At 43.4% G+C, this 17,021-nt stretch overlaps 1 long non-coding RNA gene across 1 annotated transcript; it reads left to right on the top strand.

Moving 5' to 3' along the window:
* The first annotated feature begins 14,411 nt into the window (after window positions 1–14,411).
* Window positions 14,412–15,110, top strand: LOC139831278 (uncharacterized). Its single transcript, XR_011745976.1, has 2 exons — window positions 14,412–14,740; window positions 14,853–15,110. It is a non-coding gene; the product is annotated as an uncharacterized lncRNA (long non-coding RNA).
* Window positions 15,111–17,021: the final 1,911 nt, after the last annotated feature.

The following is a 17,021-nucleotide window of genomic DNA, read 5'->3' on the forward strand; positions in this document are numbered from 1 at the left end:
TATAATACTCCCTCCATTTCTTTCTATAGTGCCTATAGTTTTTTGGCACGGAAATTAGCGCAATAATATTTTTTACACAAGACCCCCTAGCTGAACGATTTGAGATCAACGTAAAATTTGAGAAATCCATATCTTCCTAACTCACTATAACAAATCCCACAAATCTCTCTTATTGATTCTCCATATATGTGCAGCCAAGTTCAATTAAGGAAAGTAAAATATTGCTGCCTAATTTTAAGGAATCGCTGGGCCATGCATTAGGAATCTCAATTAATTGTTTCCAATTTTGTATGGATTTTTTCTCACGCATATTGTGTGGGAGGTGAACGGGGGAGGGGATAATTGAAAAAAAGCCAAAGTACAACCTTATATTCTGAAACAAATGCCAAAAATCTATAGGCACTATAGAAAGGAACGGAGGGAGTAAAATCTTTTTTGTTCAAAAAAAAAATCTGAAAGCCGTGCACATCTTTGATCATCAATTGCACGATATTCCAAGATGGATCAAGCCTGTTGCGGCAAGACTGCGGTCACTGGATGTCACGTACATGATGAAGCTACTTAAAATGCAACAAATTAATGCCGGTTTAGCATCATTGGAGTGACCAATATGGAGGAAGTTTACCGGTAAGGAGGGGACGACGACAACAACCGGTCATGCCCTCCCTCGCCCTTGTATAAAACAGCCACAGAAAGGCCGCGAACTAGCCCAAGACCGGGGGTGCCCCAGTCCCAGATCCGTCACGACGACCACCAACCGGCCGTGCCCTCCCTCTCCCTTGTATAGACCAGCCACGGAGAGGGCTCAAGAGCCAGCGGAAGACGGCCTGTGTGCTGTCAGGGACGGAGACAAGGGGGGACGAGGGGGGCTGCGCCCCCCCTCCCGATGCTCATGATTTTGCTTTGAACACAAGTCATGGTAGCTCCTTATTTCTGTGATTTTAGCTAGTTCTGCCCCCTTATACTAAGATTGCTCCCCTTATACTTCATTCCTGGCTCCGTCCCTGGGTGTTGTAGTGTTAATCCGCCTCTCACGTTCGTGAGGAGGACCAGGGGCACCCCCGGTTCAACCGCCGCTGCTATACATCTGCGCCTCCTCCTTGTTCATGTCGAGCTCTCTAGGTTCGTGTGGAGGAGTCCGAGCTCGTGGGGTTCGATCACGCGGAGAATGCCCGACTCATCAGGATTGCGCAGAGGACGAAGACGCCGATATTACCAGGTTTTTTCAGCGATCGTGTGAGATAAGGATAAGATGGATTGTTTCCTAGTCGTTTTTCAACGATCGTGCGAAAACCTATCATCACCAACTATCACGCATGATTTCAATTTAATAGTAAAGATTTAGATATATATACTCAAAATTGTGTCTAAAAATACATGAGTGCAACTAATAACCGAGACGGAGGGAGTAAATATTGTACTTATGCAAAATTGGTCTCGAAGCAGATTCCAACGAGTTTCTCCTCTATGGGCCTGTTTGGTAGCATGGACCATGGGCTCCGCTTGGCTCGCATGTGGGGCGTCGTTTTTCGCCCATTTGGTTTCATGGGCTCTTCCGCGTTGTTGTATTGCACGATTCTTAAAGCACCCCGGGTCAGGCTCGGAAGGAATGCCCGATGTTGTGGGTATACATTATGGGTATATCAACAGCATGGTCTGGATCCGGCAAGCCCGGGTGGCCCATAGACGGTGATGGTGGCATACGGCCCATCGGGCGGCCCAGTTGCTGTAGATCAAGATGGATGAAGTCCAGCCCAGGTAACAGAAGCCAGATCTTAATCGCCATATGATGACAGTTGGATCTGAGAAGGCCCATGAATTATCCGGATCCAATACGGCGCATAAGGAAAGGTGGATCCTTGACGTGCACGACAATGTAATATTCCGTAGTTAGGCATCTTGTATTTCAGCTAGGACTCTCCGTGTAAACCCTAGATCCGAGCGCCTTTATAAGCCGGATCCTGGGAGCCCTAGAGGGACAACCACAACTCATTGTAACAACGTGAAAGCGCCCAGATAATTCCAGACAAGCAGCAGTAGGCTCTGTCTCCGAGCAGGTGTTCTGAAGCTGGGTAAATCGCGTACCACCGTCCCGAGGACTCTCCGCCCTATATATGGCCCCTACTTCTTCTCCCCCTCGTGAGGATCCCTCCTCCGAGGCACCGTCGAATAGGCAACGACACCCGAATCGGCCGTTTCTAGCGAGACACCCTCGTCTCCGTTCCCGCAGAGCCACCGAGGGGAGATGGCGCGAGCTCGCGCGGAACGGCGAAAAATCGGCGGAATGAATTCGGTCACCGCCCTCCAAACTTCGCCACCGTATATAGGGACGGCTCTTTCACCGCCAATTCCAAATCCCCCATTCCCCCCATTTCGAGCTCATCCACCCTTCCTAATCTAGTGACATAGTCGATTGGTCCTCACCCACACGGTCGGCGATGCTGGTGGCGGCGAAGTTGGGTGTGGCGGCGGCGACTGGGCACGACTTGTCGTCTTTTTCCTTTGCGTCGGTCACCCCGGTTGTTGTAAGCTTATGCAAACCCTAGCCCTAGATCTAGAACTTTTGGGCACAAAGGGGGATCTGTTAGAACTATTGTAGGTCATTCCTTCGTCGCCGATTGTGGTTGGATCTGACTCTACCACGGGAACAAAATTCAATTATGATGGAATAGGTCACAATAAACTACAAATAATATAGATGCATTTCACATGCATCAGCATTTCCAAGCTTAACATATGCTCATCCTCGAGCATAAAGGTGATAACTGAATGCACTTTGTTGTTTGTTGTCAATGGATACACAATATAAAATTCATGATCATTGCTACTCAAAATATGATGGTTTATTGATAAGTAAAGACCAGCAAGTAATCATCATTAAAGTAAAAGAAAACTTAAACTTCAAATATTCATAAAAATAAATACATCTTGCATAATATTAAATGAACAAGACTATGGATAATTTAAAAACCTCTTTTTGCAAGATATAAATGATTCATAAGCAAGATTATGCATTGATAATTGTTCCTAAATTTTGGTCATAGAAAATAAATCTTTTTAACAAACTTTGTTTCTTTGACTGGGAAAGAAGTAGAAAGAGCCTTCTTAGAGCGAAGAATAGATTAACAGATATGTAACATTAGGCTTCCAAATCTCATTACTTGAAGACATGCTTAACAAATAGTTTATTGAAGCAAAGAACAATTAAATTCTTTCGGGCTAACATTGTTTAGATCTTTGAGGGTGGCACCCATGTTTAGGTCTCCTTCCCATTTTAGGTCCTTGGACATCTCCAGGAGGAGTTTTCCTTTATTTGTTAATTATTTTTGGATTGGGGCCCCCTTTTGCCAATTCTCTTGCAAATTTAAGATAAAGCATAGTATGTATGCTTATAATATTTAGCACAAGAAGGAAACTCATTTAGAATGAAAGAGAAAGACTACACTTCAACAATTCTCCTTGCAAGCATAGACAAAGCACTAAAATTTGGAATCAAAATAAATAACACATGAGAAATTTACTTGCATTGGGACTGAAAGCCATATATAGATATATATGGTGGACACTACTGGAAATAACTTGGATAAAGGTGTGTTTGGATGTACACACACTATATCATGCTTGGTGCATGAAAGGATAGAAACAGGAAGAATTTTGACCACTAGGAATAACCACGCCAAAATGTCTATAGTACTACTCATTTTGTAACATGAAAGATAAATTTAAACTAAAATATACAAGAGGTAAATGAGAACTAGTACTACATGACGCTTGCAAGTATCATAAACTTACGAATAAAACATGCATCCCTTTGCCTTTCTTTTATAGTATCCAAATTGAAGCTTGATTTTATATATTCCAGTAGCTAAATGATAAACAATAAGCACATGTACATGTGGTGATCTTTTATTCAGAAACAAGATTGTAGAACAAAATTTTAAAATTAAAACTAGATACAAATGCTTCAAGTTTTTACGATAATCATTTGTTGCTCGGAAACAAAGTTTAGAGGTGTGTAAAACTAGCACTAGATGAAGATCCTAGATCTGGCCTTCACGGGTTGTACCTCGTAGTGACAAACTTCTAGTCATTTCTTTGTTGAAGGCATTCTCTAGATATTACTCAGGTTTTTCCAGGGTGAAAACCCTAATCTGGCTTTGTTGGTTAGATCGGGGGCGACGACGTTTGTGCACTGCACCGTTTTTAGAGGTGTCGTTATTGGAGAACCTCTTTCGTAGTCTGGGTGGTTCCAATGGTGGTGGTTGTTTCTACTGCTACAAGTCACTGGTTCAGTTTGGTATGGAATTTGTTTTTTTCTGCATTTGTGCATCATTGATGTCCCGTCTAGTTCTTTACATTATGTTGTTGAGAGGCCGAGTTTACTTAGTATCCTCTTATTAATATACTCCCTTTATCTAAAAAAACGTTTAACAAGAATTTTGAGTGACCCTTTGAAAAATGATAACCAAGTTATTATGGCCTGTAATTTATGGTTATAACAAATATATAGTTAGGCAAGTAACTAAGTAAGTGACAATATTCCTGCAACCACACTAATGGAGAAAAGTTGTCAAAGCATGTTAACTTCTAAAATTCTCCTTGCGAAAAGCTAGCGGTGAAAGCAGATTGTCAATGATTGTTCCGGGAGATAGTTTATGCTTGTGATTCTATGCATGTCTCTGAGTCTATACATATTCTGTATATATTTCTTTATTTGACACGATTTTGTATACACATGATTTCAATCTTAATGAAAACATTTCGGTGCAGTCGATATACTAAGGGTGCGTTTGTTCGCCTGCATGGAAGTTGGTAGACTGCATGGGGTGAGAAAGATTTCTTTTTTCGTGAGCAACCAAACAACAGGGGCTAAAACAGGCTGCACAGGACCGACCTCAAAGCACTTGAAAAGTACCTCGGGCCAGGCTCCGCAACTACGGTCGAATCGGGCGTTTCTCCGGGAACAGGCCCATCGGAGACGAAAGCACGTGAAGATTCTCTTAGATTTTAGTGCCAGACTATTGGACCCTCACATGGCAGCCTCACCTGCATGCAGGAGGCAGCCACAACTAACAATCAGCCTAAAATCTCTTCACAACCCAAAAATTTCAGCCCAGTCCACAAACAAATTAGAAACTACGTCTTTTGCATTATTTCTAACAGGCCAGGCTCCATTGAGCTAAGAACGCGAGTTGTTTTGGAACCTAGCTCGACCAGAACAACAACCAAACGCGTTCTAAGAGCTTCGCAGAAGATAACACTGAGAGAAGCATTCAGTAAACATCCAACTTGACTTGGGAAAGCTTGTGATCGACCACGCTACTCACGCGTCTCTTGCATGATATAGGAAGCGAAGTATGATTTCCTCCCGTCGACAACAACATATGCTATACAGAAACGATGAGCAGTGAAGCACAGTTTTCGTTTGTTGGGGAATAGAATTCGACCGGGACCGACCTACGCGTAATTAATTAAGCTAGACCGAGACGCCACAAATACGACATGGCGTGCAGTTGCAGGTTCGCAGGTTCTTCCGTTTCTGTCACTGTGCTTGCAGATCGGCCGATAAGATGCCGTTGGGACCAACGACGGGAGAAGACGCGAGCTAGGTCTACGCGACGCTGTACCGTCGCCTTTCGTTCTCAGCAACGGGTCGTGGTGGTCGTGGTCATGGGCAGGCAAGTATTACGATCCATCCCTAGACCATCTCCTGTCGCGTATGTTAAACTGCTTCCGTAGAAAGCGTTGGATCGTGACTGGGAGACGCCGCGTCTTGCATGTGCCACGTTTAGGTCTTAGGGCATGTACAATAAGGTGATGTTAGTCTTCCCTTAAATCAGATTTTGATTAGTTGGCGGAGAGAGAATGGAGGAAGAGAATGTTGTCTTCCCTTAGCTAAGGGCATGTACAGGTTTAGACAGATGGTGTCTGTAGTACTAGTTTATGTCATCTATAGACAATGATATAGACAGTGTATACAATAATCTATCTGTAAGTTGTCTATTTTTAGTCATAGCTATACCTATAAATTATAGACATCCTTCATACAACAATAAAAATGATGTCTGTAAATTGTCTGTAAGAAGCTTATAGACTGTCTGAAACTTACAGAGAACCTCTTTCTCTCTCCTTATTCTCTTTCCTCCACATCACCAAAATCACCCTATAACTACCTCTTACAAACAGCTGACTCATCACCATTGTACATGCCCTAATGGATGATCTCTTAGAGCATCTCCAGTCGCGTTCCTCAAAAAGCGTCCGGCATGAATGATTTGGGGCACGTTTGGGACCGCCCGGACAAAAAGAGACCAAAAATCTGTACAAAAAAGGTCCTTTCCAGCCGCGTCCCTCAAACAGCGTCCGGATATATGCATTTTAATAGAGAGAACCACCCCATGTGAGAAAAGTAGGTGAGAGAAAGTGTGGGGAAAGAGAATGGCATGTGGGGACTAGGGGCTGCATGCATGTGGGCGCTGTTTTTGTGTCCGGCGTCCCCGGTAGAGACTCTGTGCAGAGTCTCTACCGGGGACGCCGGACACAAAATGAGGCGCTATTTAGCTTTGGGGGATGCGACTGGACAACTTTTCCCCATTTCTTGTCCACGGTCCCCCAAACGACGCGACTGGAGATGCTCTTACGAAATAAGAGATGGCTATTTTCCTTATTGTACGACTTGTCTTCCCTTAGGCACATAATTTCCTACTAAAAATAATTAATTATCATTTATTGCAGGGAATGACAAAAAGAGATAATGCATTGTGTACATATTATATTTATCATCCTCTCTAGATGACATGGACTACTAAAAGAAGGTATGTCTTCCCTATCATTGTACATGTCCTTATGTTCCCAGCTGCATTTCTCAAACGTGTCTCCAAGCAGCTATTTTCAACGAGAAAAATTTAATGGAACACCAGGGTTGAGCGCCCGAACGAATTCCTCTTCACGGAATCCACCATCATTGCCCGCCATGAACCTCAGTGACGCAATAGCCGTTGACCCAGGACCCACTTGCTTGCTGCTGCTGGTGAGCGGCTGAGAGCGTTGAGACGCTGACCATGAGATGGGAGCACATTTGTGTCGATCCATCCATGCGTGGGAAAGCATGAAACGGCCAGTACTACCACGAGTACTTGCTTTTGGCCTAGCCTACACCAATCATTCAGAACGGCAACAAGGCAGGGGATCCACTATCTAGCTCACTACAGGAATGGGCTGATATACCGCTGGCCGGGAACTCTCGGCGTAGCCTGTTTTGGTCGTCGGTATAGGCAACGACGAGGGCAGCCCTCGGCCTAGCTTCTCGGCGACTACCTTCCTCGGCGGAGCCACTATTGCCGTTGGCATACTAATTTTAAAAATTCATATTTCCTTTAAAAAAATCGATTTTTTTTGCTATGCCGACGGCAAAATCCTCGACATAGAGTTTTAACTTTTTCAAATTTTAATTTGTTTTACACCATTTTTTTACTTGTTTATCTTTCACCCAAGACACTTTTAACTCAAAGTACGCTTAATCTTAGGTCAAATTGCAATCATGGTTAAATTTTCTAGTCGGTCACCCATCCTCAAACTACATCAGTCTCAGCACGCTTAACTTCGTGGTTCCATTCGGATGAGCTTCCATTAAAGAATTGACACCTTCTGATAATAATAGCATATCAACCCTATTAACCCTTGGAACGTGATGTCACATCTATTTATTTTTGAATTCCAAACAATTACTTAAGTAAAAAAACAATGAATATCTAAGTAATAATAATATTTAATTCAAATAACAATAAAATGATTTTATTTTTTTGGTCTCTTTTCTATTTAATATGGAATAATTTATATCTTTAAATCGGAAAATCGAAATTCCACAAATAATATGTCTAAATCGATCAGAAAAATGAGAGGAATATAAATATAACATCCATATCATCTTTTGAACCTAAAAATTAGATGAATCCAAATATGACGTCTATTTTGCCATCTGGCCAAAACGCCCCCTCGGGAGATGCGAAATGGCCGTACCGGACGCGCTGGTGCACCGTTCGCCAACACGTTAAACGGAAAAAATTAGCACATAAAGTGATGTGTTATAGACCTAAAAACATTTTCCCCGTAATTTATTGAGCGATGGAAAGTGTACCCTAGTTCAAATCTGGTCAGTTTCCAGCAGATTCGACGGGACACCGTAGGAAGACGCAGGGATTCCCAGATAGCTAGCGCGCACATATGGCATGTGATATGTGGTGCGGAGGCGGTGCCCTACTACTACGCGGAGGTCTCGCGCAATACTAAAATGCGCCCATGTAGCTGCTTCACAAAAAAAATGTTTTGGCACCCTGAAAATGAAAAAACCATCGCATATGGGTTGGATTGAAAATCCGCTCCCGTGGTCTTGCTTCCCATCCCATGGATCATGCATGTGCTAAATATGACCTCGTTCTGACAAACTATGCGTTGTCACGGGTTGTTTCCTACTCATTTTTCCTAAAATCCATAGAACTCCGGACGTGATAGCCCTATTTGTGAAGGGTTTTCCAAAATAATTGCCGTGTCCCAATTCCGACTTTTGGAGTGGTTAGTAGGACACATAAAATGGTGCCATGCGAAGTCGCAGGATTTTCTGAGTTTGTTTAAATTGCCATCTGGCCAAAACTGCCCCCCCAGGAGATGTGGTATGGCCGTACCGGGCGCCCTGGTGCACCTGTTTACCATCGCGCTAAATGGAAAAAATTAGCACATAAAGTGATGTATTGTAGACCTAAAAACATTTTTCCCGAAATTTATTAAGCGACGGAAAGTGTACCCCTAGTTCAAATCCGGTCAATTTCCAGCCGATTTGGCGGGACACTGCAGGAAGCCGCAGGGATTTCCAGATTGGTAGCGCGCACATATGGCATGTGATATGTGGTGCTACGCGGAGGTCTCGCGCAATACTAAAATACACCCCATGTAGCTGCTTCACAAAAAAATCGTTTTGGCACCCCGAAAATGAAAAAACCATCGCCCATGGGTCGGATTAGAAATCCGCTCCCGGAGCCTTGCTTCCCATCCTAGGGACCACGCACGTGCCAAATATGGCCTCGTTCCGACAAACTATGCGGTGGCACGGCCGTGTCCTACCCATTTCTCCTAAAAGCCAAAGAACTCCGGACGTGATAGCCCTATTTGTGAAGATTTTTTCAAAATAATTGCCGTATCCTGATTCCGACTTTTGGAGTGGTTACTAGGACACATAAAATGATAACATGCGGCTCCGCGGGATTTTCTAACTTTGTTTAAATTGCTGTCTGGGCAAAACAGGCCCCCATGGAGATGCGGTATGGTCGTACCGGGCGCGCTGGTGCACCCATTCACCATCGCACTAAATGGAAAACATTTAGCACATATATGTGTCATAAAACTAAAAACATTTTTCCTGGAATTTATTGAGCGACGGAAAGTGTACCCCTAGTTCAAATCCGTAAAGTTTCCAGCAGATTTGGCGAGACACCGCAGAAAGTCACATGGATTCCTAGATAGCTAGCACGCACATGTGGCATGTGATAGGCGGTGCAGAGTCGGTCTCCTACCACTACACGGATGTCTCGCGCAATACTAAAATGCGCCACATGTAGCTGCTTCACAAAAAAACCGTTTTGGCACCCCGAAAATGAAAAAACCATCGCCCGTGGATCGGATTGGAAATATGCGCATGGATTCTTGCTTCCCATCTTAGGGTCCACACACGTGCCAAATATGGCCTCGTTCCGACAAACTATGCGGTATCACAGGCCGTTTCCTACTCATTTTTCCTAAAAACCATAGAACTTCGGACTTGATAGCCATGTTCGTGAAGAGTTTTCCAAAATAATTGACGTATCCCAATTTTGTATATTGGAGTGGTTACAAGGATACATAAAATGACGCCATGCGGCTCTGTAGGATTTTCTGACTTCGTTTAAATTACCATCTGGCCAAAACGGGAACCCGAGGACATATAAAAAAGTGTTTGAATTGTTACTATGTTAACATGATTCTGTACATGATTCAAATATGCATGATTTTGACATAAACGGATAGAGCATGTTTTTTCGAACATTTTGATACCTTATACGCATTTTTCTGACGTTATATGAATTAGTTATGATTTTTACAAAATTAGACAAATTTGAAGGATGGCCTAAGCCGAGGGCCAAAGGTATGCCGAGCGCTTCCCTCGGCGTGGACCTCGCTACACCGAGGGTCGGTTTGGCAGGCTGGCCTGGCCGGGCCATACGCCGATGGCCCCGGCTTTTAGCCGTCGGCGTATAAAAGACCCTCGGCGTATCGCGCCATTCCTGTAGTGCCTCGTCGGTGGCAGCATTGCAGCGCATCAAGCGATTCCATGGCGTACGTAGGAGCTAGCTTCGTGTTTTTCTTTGTAGAATACGGCACTTTATTGATTACTAGCAGAATACCCGTGCATTGCCACGGTTTCTTATGGGCATAATACGTGTAATTTTTTTGTATATAAATACTGGAGGTTTGTTAAAATATTTTCTGTATACTTCTTACACTTGTATCTAGACAAGCTTTTCCACCATAAAACGCTATCCACCCAGTAGTCCAGAACGATCCCATGTTAGCCTGGCCCAACTAAAGGCCCCGGCCCTTGCGCCACCGAGAAGCCGCGAGCGCACCTTAATCTGAGTGATTTTTCTCGAAAGCGGCTGTCCGGCGCCGCGCCCTCTTCCCGGCTCCCTGGAGACCTGAGCTATTCCTCCATCCATCGTGTTTGTCGGCGGCGACCACTCTTCTCGGCTCCATGGATGCTCTGCCCTCCATCGCCCTTCCATCCAGCACTTCCGTTTGCCACTCATTTATCTGAAGCCGGCCCCTTGCATATATCCTTTCAATGTTGTTGCTGGGTGATAATCTGGAGGCTGCTTGTGTATATAAACGGGTGGTTTTAAGTCTTGAAAAGCGAGGTGGGACTATAGAATAGTATAGAAGATATCCTTCCAGCCGAGATTTCCGAGTTCTTTGTGGATCAATGCACTACAATGAACGGATGTGTTCGATTGGGCCGTAAGGATTGATCCATGTTATCGACGGAAATTTCGGACGAAAGGAGCAGCTCCGCTCGAGATGATAATATGAACCGGTACCATGGCAATGTGAAGTATTATGTATTTTGGTGGGAGGGCAAAACGGTCCAATAAAAAGCGTTGACGAAATTTTGGCAGAAACCTTAGCTCCTTTATTATTAGGTATAGATAACAAATTATTACAAAGAGTCTTCTCGATACAATCCGGAGCAGAGTTTCTAAAAATAGAAGAGACAAAAACATCGGCAGAACGAGCTAAAATGTGTGCCGATTCATTATACTAAGGTCGAACATGATCAAACGAAGTCGAGGTAAAGTTTCCAGATAGCGATTTAATATCCTGCACTACCACACCAACAGGACTACGATCGAACTCTGATGCATGAAGCAGCTGGATCAAAGAGAGGAAGTCTGAGACCACAGCTTGTCGAAGCCCTCCTCGCTGGCAAGGGAGATTGCGTGGCGTATCACCAAGGCTTCTACCAATTCAGGCGCTCGTGACCTCATCCGACGAGATGGCGTATCAGCTCACTGCAAGCAGCCAAACAGTCACCTATGTGGTTCCTAATTACGATGCCAGCTCCCATCCAGCGAGAAGATGAAAAAAGATCTGCATCATCATTAATATAGATCATACCTTCCGGCGGCGGAGACAACAAATCATAGAAGAACTGGTATCATGCCTAATAGAAGGAGCCGATTGAAACATGTGCAACTCAATCATCTCAACATAAGACTTTATTTGCTCAGGAACGCAATGTAGGTGCCTCATAAGATCACCATTTCTTACCCCATTCTGAGTCACCCAAAGATGCCAAGTAACAACAGCCAAAACCATCCTTTCATTGTCATTTGATCTTGTCATTTCTCTTATAAATGTTCAAAGACTACCCGGCCATCCAAGGCACCTGAGAGGGGCAAATGCTCGTTGGCCGTCCGATCGGGGCGTCCTCCTTCCGCTTTTCAGCACAACCGTTCGATGCAGCAATTTTTTCTGCACTTTCTTCTCTTTAAAACGAGCCAATGACTTATGGGACCAGTTGCGTGTGGAGCCCGCCGGTCGGAGGCAGCCACACCCGCTTGTTCAAGTCACCATCTTCCTCCCTCACGCGTGGGACAGTAAAAAACCCTAGATCGCGGGCACCCAATCCCCGTGTCTCCTTCATTCTCCCCCAATCCGCCGCCTCCTCTCGTTTCCTCTCCCCCGCTCGGAAGCAGCACACCGCTGCTCAACTGGAGGCGCGACAGACGTCCGCGCGGAGGCGATGCGGCGGCGGCGGCTGGCGGCGCGCGTCCTCGATTTAGTCCAGCGGCGGCTGGCCGGGCGCGCCGGCGGCTGAAGGCATCTACCGAGCGGCGGTGGGGGCTGGCAGTGCGCACCCTAGAGGCTCAGGTGAGCCTGCCGGGGCGGCGGCGAGCAGGCTATGAACGGGGTGGTGGCGCCTCGTCTCTTTTCTCCCTCGAGATCTTGCACGGGATTGGCCCAATCCTCACCTCCCACGCCCTCTTCTGACTCCCTGCCTCGTCTCCTTCCATCCTCGTTCTTTGGCTTCAGCCATCAAGGACGCGGATAAAGTGGCGGAGCAGCACGGGGCTAAGATTTGTTCAGGTTTGGTTCTTGCTCCTCTGTCTGTCTCTTCCACTACGTCTCTCTCTATTCCCACTCTCGTTTCTCCCATGATGAACGGAGGGGGTCGGCTGTAGGGAACGGAGGAAGAGGGCTGCGCCACCATACGTGCTTCCAAGACTGCCTACACCACTTCTCGTCTTCCTCCTGGCCAAAATCATGCCTAAAGGTTAGCATTTCAGATTCTCCAGAACCCTATCTTGATCTTGCAGGTGTGTATTATTTGCTAGATCTGAAGTATTCTTCACCGAATCGTTGTTTTTTTGTAGCAAAAGATTTGATAGCTGCATTTTTTTATGATTTAGTTCACACGCATGTGCTTGCATCCCGTAGTTAGACTGATTTTTTTTGTTTACACATTTGCTTTTGCTGAATGCTAAAATTTCCTTATAATATTGACTTGCTTTTCTCACTGAATGTGTCCTAGAATTCCTTTGTCATGGAATATTGGCTTGCTTTTCTCAACGAAATGGGAACAATGTGGTTTCTCTCTCCCAGATTTGTTAATTGGAAAAGAGATGCTATTGCTGTTGTCCATGTCTAATAGATACACAATTTACAGGGTTTGGGCTGGAGCATTGGAGCTCCGACGCTTGCGCCGCTGTGCGCCAAAGTTGTGAAATGGCTTCTACTGGTATTCCCTCTATTCTTTCTTATCAATATCTACCGGGTTGCTGCAATCTATGTCTCACCACTTTGTTTTTTGAGTCAATCACTCTGATATATGAGGTGAAAAATACGGTAAGAGCATAGTAGTACATGTTGGAAGGTTACCATGCCTAATTTGTGGGTGGGTAGATATCTACAAGCTATGGAATATATTAAGTTAATTAGAAACTAGAATAAATAAATTGGCAATGATGTCCTGCTTTCTAATTTGGTTCACAAGGCTTGTATTACGGTCTGTATGTCAAGTAATGCTCTGAGTCATTAGTTCTAGATTGTGTCTTTTATTTTTTCCTTGCTTTATCCCTCGACTCGGCTGCAGTATATTTTGTTCTAATTCATAGTGGCATGATCAGTGAATAATAGATGTGCTTAAATTATGTTGTGGGTGATAAGAAAAATTTGCGAATGTAATATGTTGGTACTGAAGGAAGTTTTTTTTTTCAAGTTTAGAGATTGGTTGGTACCTACCTAATTAGAACACAAAACCCAGAATGTGTACTTTGCATAGACTGGTACTTCATCATTGTATTAATCTGCTAGCTTTGATTTGTTCTCTCCATCAAATGAATTAATTGTTCCACCATCAAAATAGGCAATAATGCATGCAAATCGCCGAATGAAATGAATAAATGTTGTGATAGATTCTAGCTACAGATGTCTTCACTTTGATAGTAAACCAACTTTTTTTTGGTTCCATTGCAGGATTCTAGAAAATAATAAGCAAGTCAAGTGACTGATTTTTGTAGACATATGTTCACAGGGCTAGAAGGTAAATATGTATGCCCATTTATTTTGCTTTTTTGTTCCTCCAGTAATTGAGGTGTTGGATGAGCACATTATTAGTTTGATTTCAATGGTATTTTCAGGTTAAGCCAGGAACAACCTTAGTTGAGCCATTACTGCATAAATATGAAGGTATCTGATCATCCCGCATTTTTTTATTGTATGGCAGATAATATTGTATTTCCGGTTCCTTATATTAACATCACTTTTTGCCTCTGCATCTGCACTGTGGTAGATACTGCCTACCTATATTGCAGTTCTTTTGCATAGGTACTTTTGTCGGAAGGTACTGAGAATGACAGTGGAGCTTGAGAAATCTTTTACGGAAGAGATTTACAACCAATTAATCAATGGTCGTCAAATTGTACCACATGAGACATATCTTCATTTCATAGATCTTGCTGAAACTATTAGGTGGCTGAATTTACAGACAAGAAGCCACGGGGCAGCGCGGACAAGAATCAGCAGGGGCGGCGGTGCTCCGCCTAGAGGAGTTACATGGGAGAGGAAGGAGGGCGGCGACAAGAGGGAAGAGCAGGCGGCCTTGGTTCATGGAGAACGACTGATGCCCATCCGGATCCCGTCTACCTTCTTCTTTGTAAGCCATCTGGTCTAATTTGGTTCCCAATTTTAGCTCATATTTTCATCATGTTTGCGCTGCAGATCCTCACAGTACTTGTTTTCAAATCTAAAAAGTTCTGTCACTGTAGGATGAGAAGCTCATCTTGCCTGGTTGGCTGGTTCGCTTGTCTTCTCCTTCCCTGTTGCATCCCTTGCCGCTTCACTCCTCTTCATCCCCAAGAACTAGGCACCTTACTCACTTGGTTGTTTTAGTTTGGAGAGTTCTGATTTATTCTTGAAGAATGTAAAAAAACTGCATTAGCAGGCAAGGGAGGTAGGGAAGAATTGAAAGCCTTGCAGAGAGTTTTTCGCAATCAATCGTCCATTTTTGTTTCTCATCCCATAAATATATCATCTGAATTCCTCTCAATAGATTGAGCAGATTTAGTCCGTTAATGCACAAAGTTCCCCTCCACGATATCTGCTCAGACAATTCTAATTTTGAGCAAAATCTCTGCTCATGTTGCTCCCGCAAAATCTCAACTCACTGCACTTCCTACTTGCTTAGGTTTTTATATATAATTAGGCCTCTCCTTTTTCTTTTATGCGTAGTTGATTTTCTTTGCATTATGCTAGCTAGCCCAGCCTCTTTTTCTTCTACATGACAGTGCTGATTTCTCTGAACAGTGGTTGGACATAGATCAGTCATAGAAAGCAGAAGCATGGCTGCAATTGTCCATGAAGCTGTCCAACTCCTATCACCTTGTTAAAGTGCTTGCACAAGATCTGGACTTGCTCTCATATTGCCCCAGGATATACTGATGGGTCATCCAGGTGTAGATTATGGTAATATCATGTGTGTTGGATACTTTCTAGCTCTCCTTTTTTTTGTTCTTTGGGTTATCCCCAAAAAAGGCATGCCAATTGAAAACTGCATTAGTTTGCTAAAATTGGGTTTAAGCTAAAAAATCAAGTATGAGCTTACATGCATTTGGTGCGACAGAATTTGATGTTGATCCTTGTCTTGTGTTTAACCCTTTTTAAATTTTGGATATAGCTCTCTGATATGTACCTACAGCTGTTAAATCATATGTCATAGAGCCCTCTGGAGAATCTTTGGTATTAGTAAGGTCAGTGTGATGATTTAATATAAGTTTCTCTGTTAGATCCAGCATTTGAATATTCGTTGCTCATGCTAATTTCTGAACAAGCTCAATGTTTTGAACTACATGATTATTACTTAAGAGTTAGCATATAACTCACTTATTTTGGTGGATAGTTATTGTGCCCAACTCAAAGTGAGGTTTATTTTATACCTTGGGTGAATTTAGTTATTATGGTACTGTGAATATCTTTTTTCACAGACTTCGGAGGTCACTTACGATGATAGGCTGCCTCATATGATTCAAATGTACTGTTCTGCTATAAGATATATGTGCTGATGTTTTTATTTTATTTGGCAGCTTTGCAGATGTTGGGCTATGACTTGTAATGTTTGGGTTTGGGAGGCGGTAGACTATTCCGCTAGCTGTGACAACATCCAACATTGGTGCACGGAGATTCAGTGGGTTTTTCCGCCGTATTATTTATGCCTATGTCGATGCTATCATCGTATTGACATGCTTTATTCTACTGACGTCTTCGTTAGCTATCTGAATAATTTCGTTAGCTATCTAATCTAAAACTATAGTTCATATCTTCAACTCATGTGACCTATCTGAATTATCTCCCGTTCAGAACCTTGCAATCGGATGTTGGAGCTGATGAGATGATCAAGTGTTTTTGGATATTTGTGCTGATTGGGAGAATAATGGTGCTAATCCATCTCTTACACAAGTGTTTTTGGATATTTGTGCTGAGCTAAATTTTGAACTATTCCTGCACAAAAACAAAGTATCTTCCATTCAGAATTTTTGCTTCATTGAACATATCGTTTTCCTTTGTTTCTAACTGTGTGGTACCAATATTAAGAAAACAGAAGCCAATGTGTAGTACTTTTAGTAAGGAATCACTACGAGTCTTAGTGTGCCAGCTAAAAAGAACCTATAGACCCGATGATTTTTATATGAAAGGGATCTGAAAATATGAAAGTTGTAGAGGGAAGTAATGGTACACGTCCATATAAAGAGTTTGATCACGGGCTTCAATCGCCTCTATCACTCAGTTTGGTTCTCTCTTATATAGAGTCCCCAGTTTTGTTCTCACGGTTTATAGCATTACAGCAAGTATATTATGGCAATGAGTAGTTTCATTTTAAATTTGTATTATTCATGTTTGCTCCGGTCATATATGTTCTTCTCATTATAGCATTACATGTA

Source organism: Lolium perenne, chromosome 5 (genome assembly GCF_019359855.2).
Source record: "Lolium perenne isolate Kyuss_39 chromosome 5, Kyuss_2.0, whole genome shotgun sequence".
In the NCBI taxonomy this organism is placed as follows: Eukaryota; Viridiplantae; Streptophyta; class Magnoliopsida; order Poales; family Poaceae; genus Lolium; species Lolium perenne.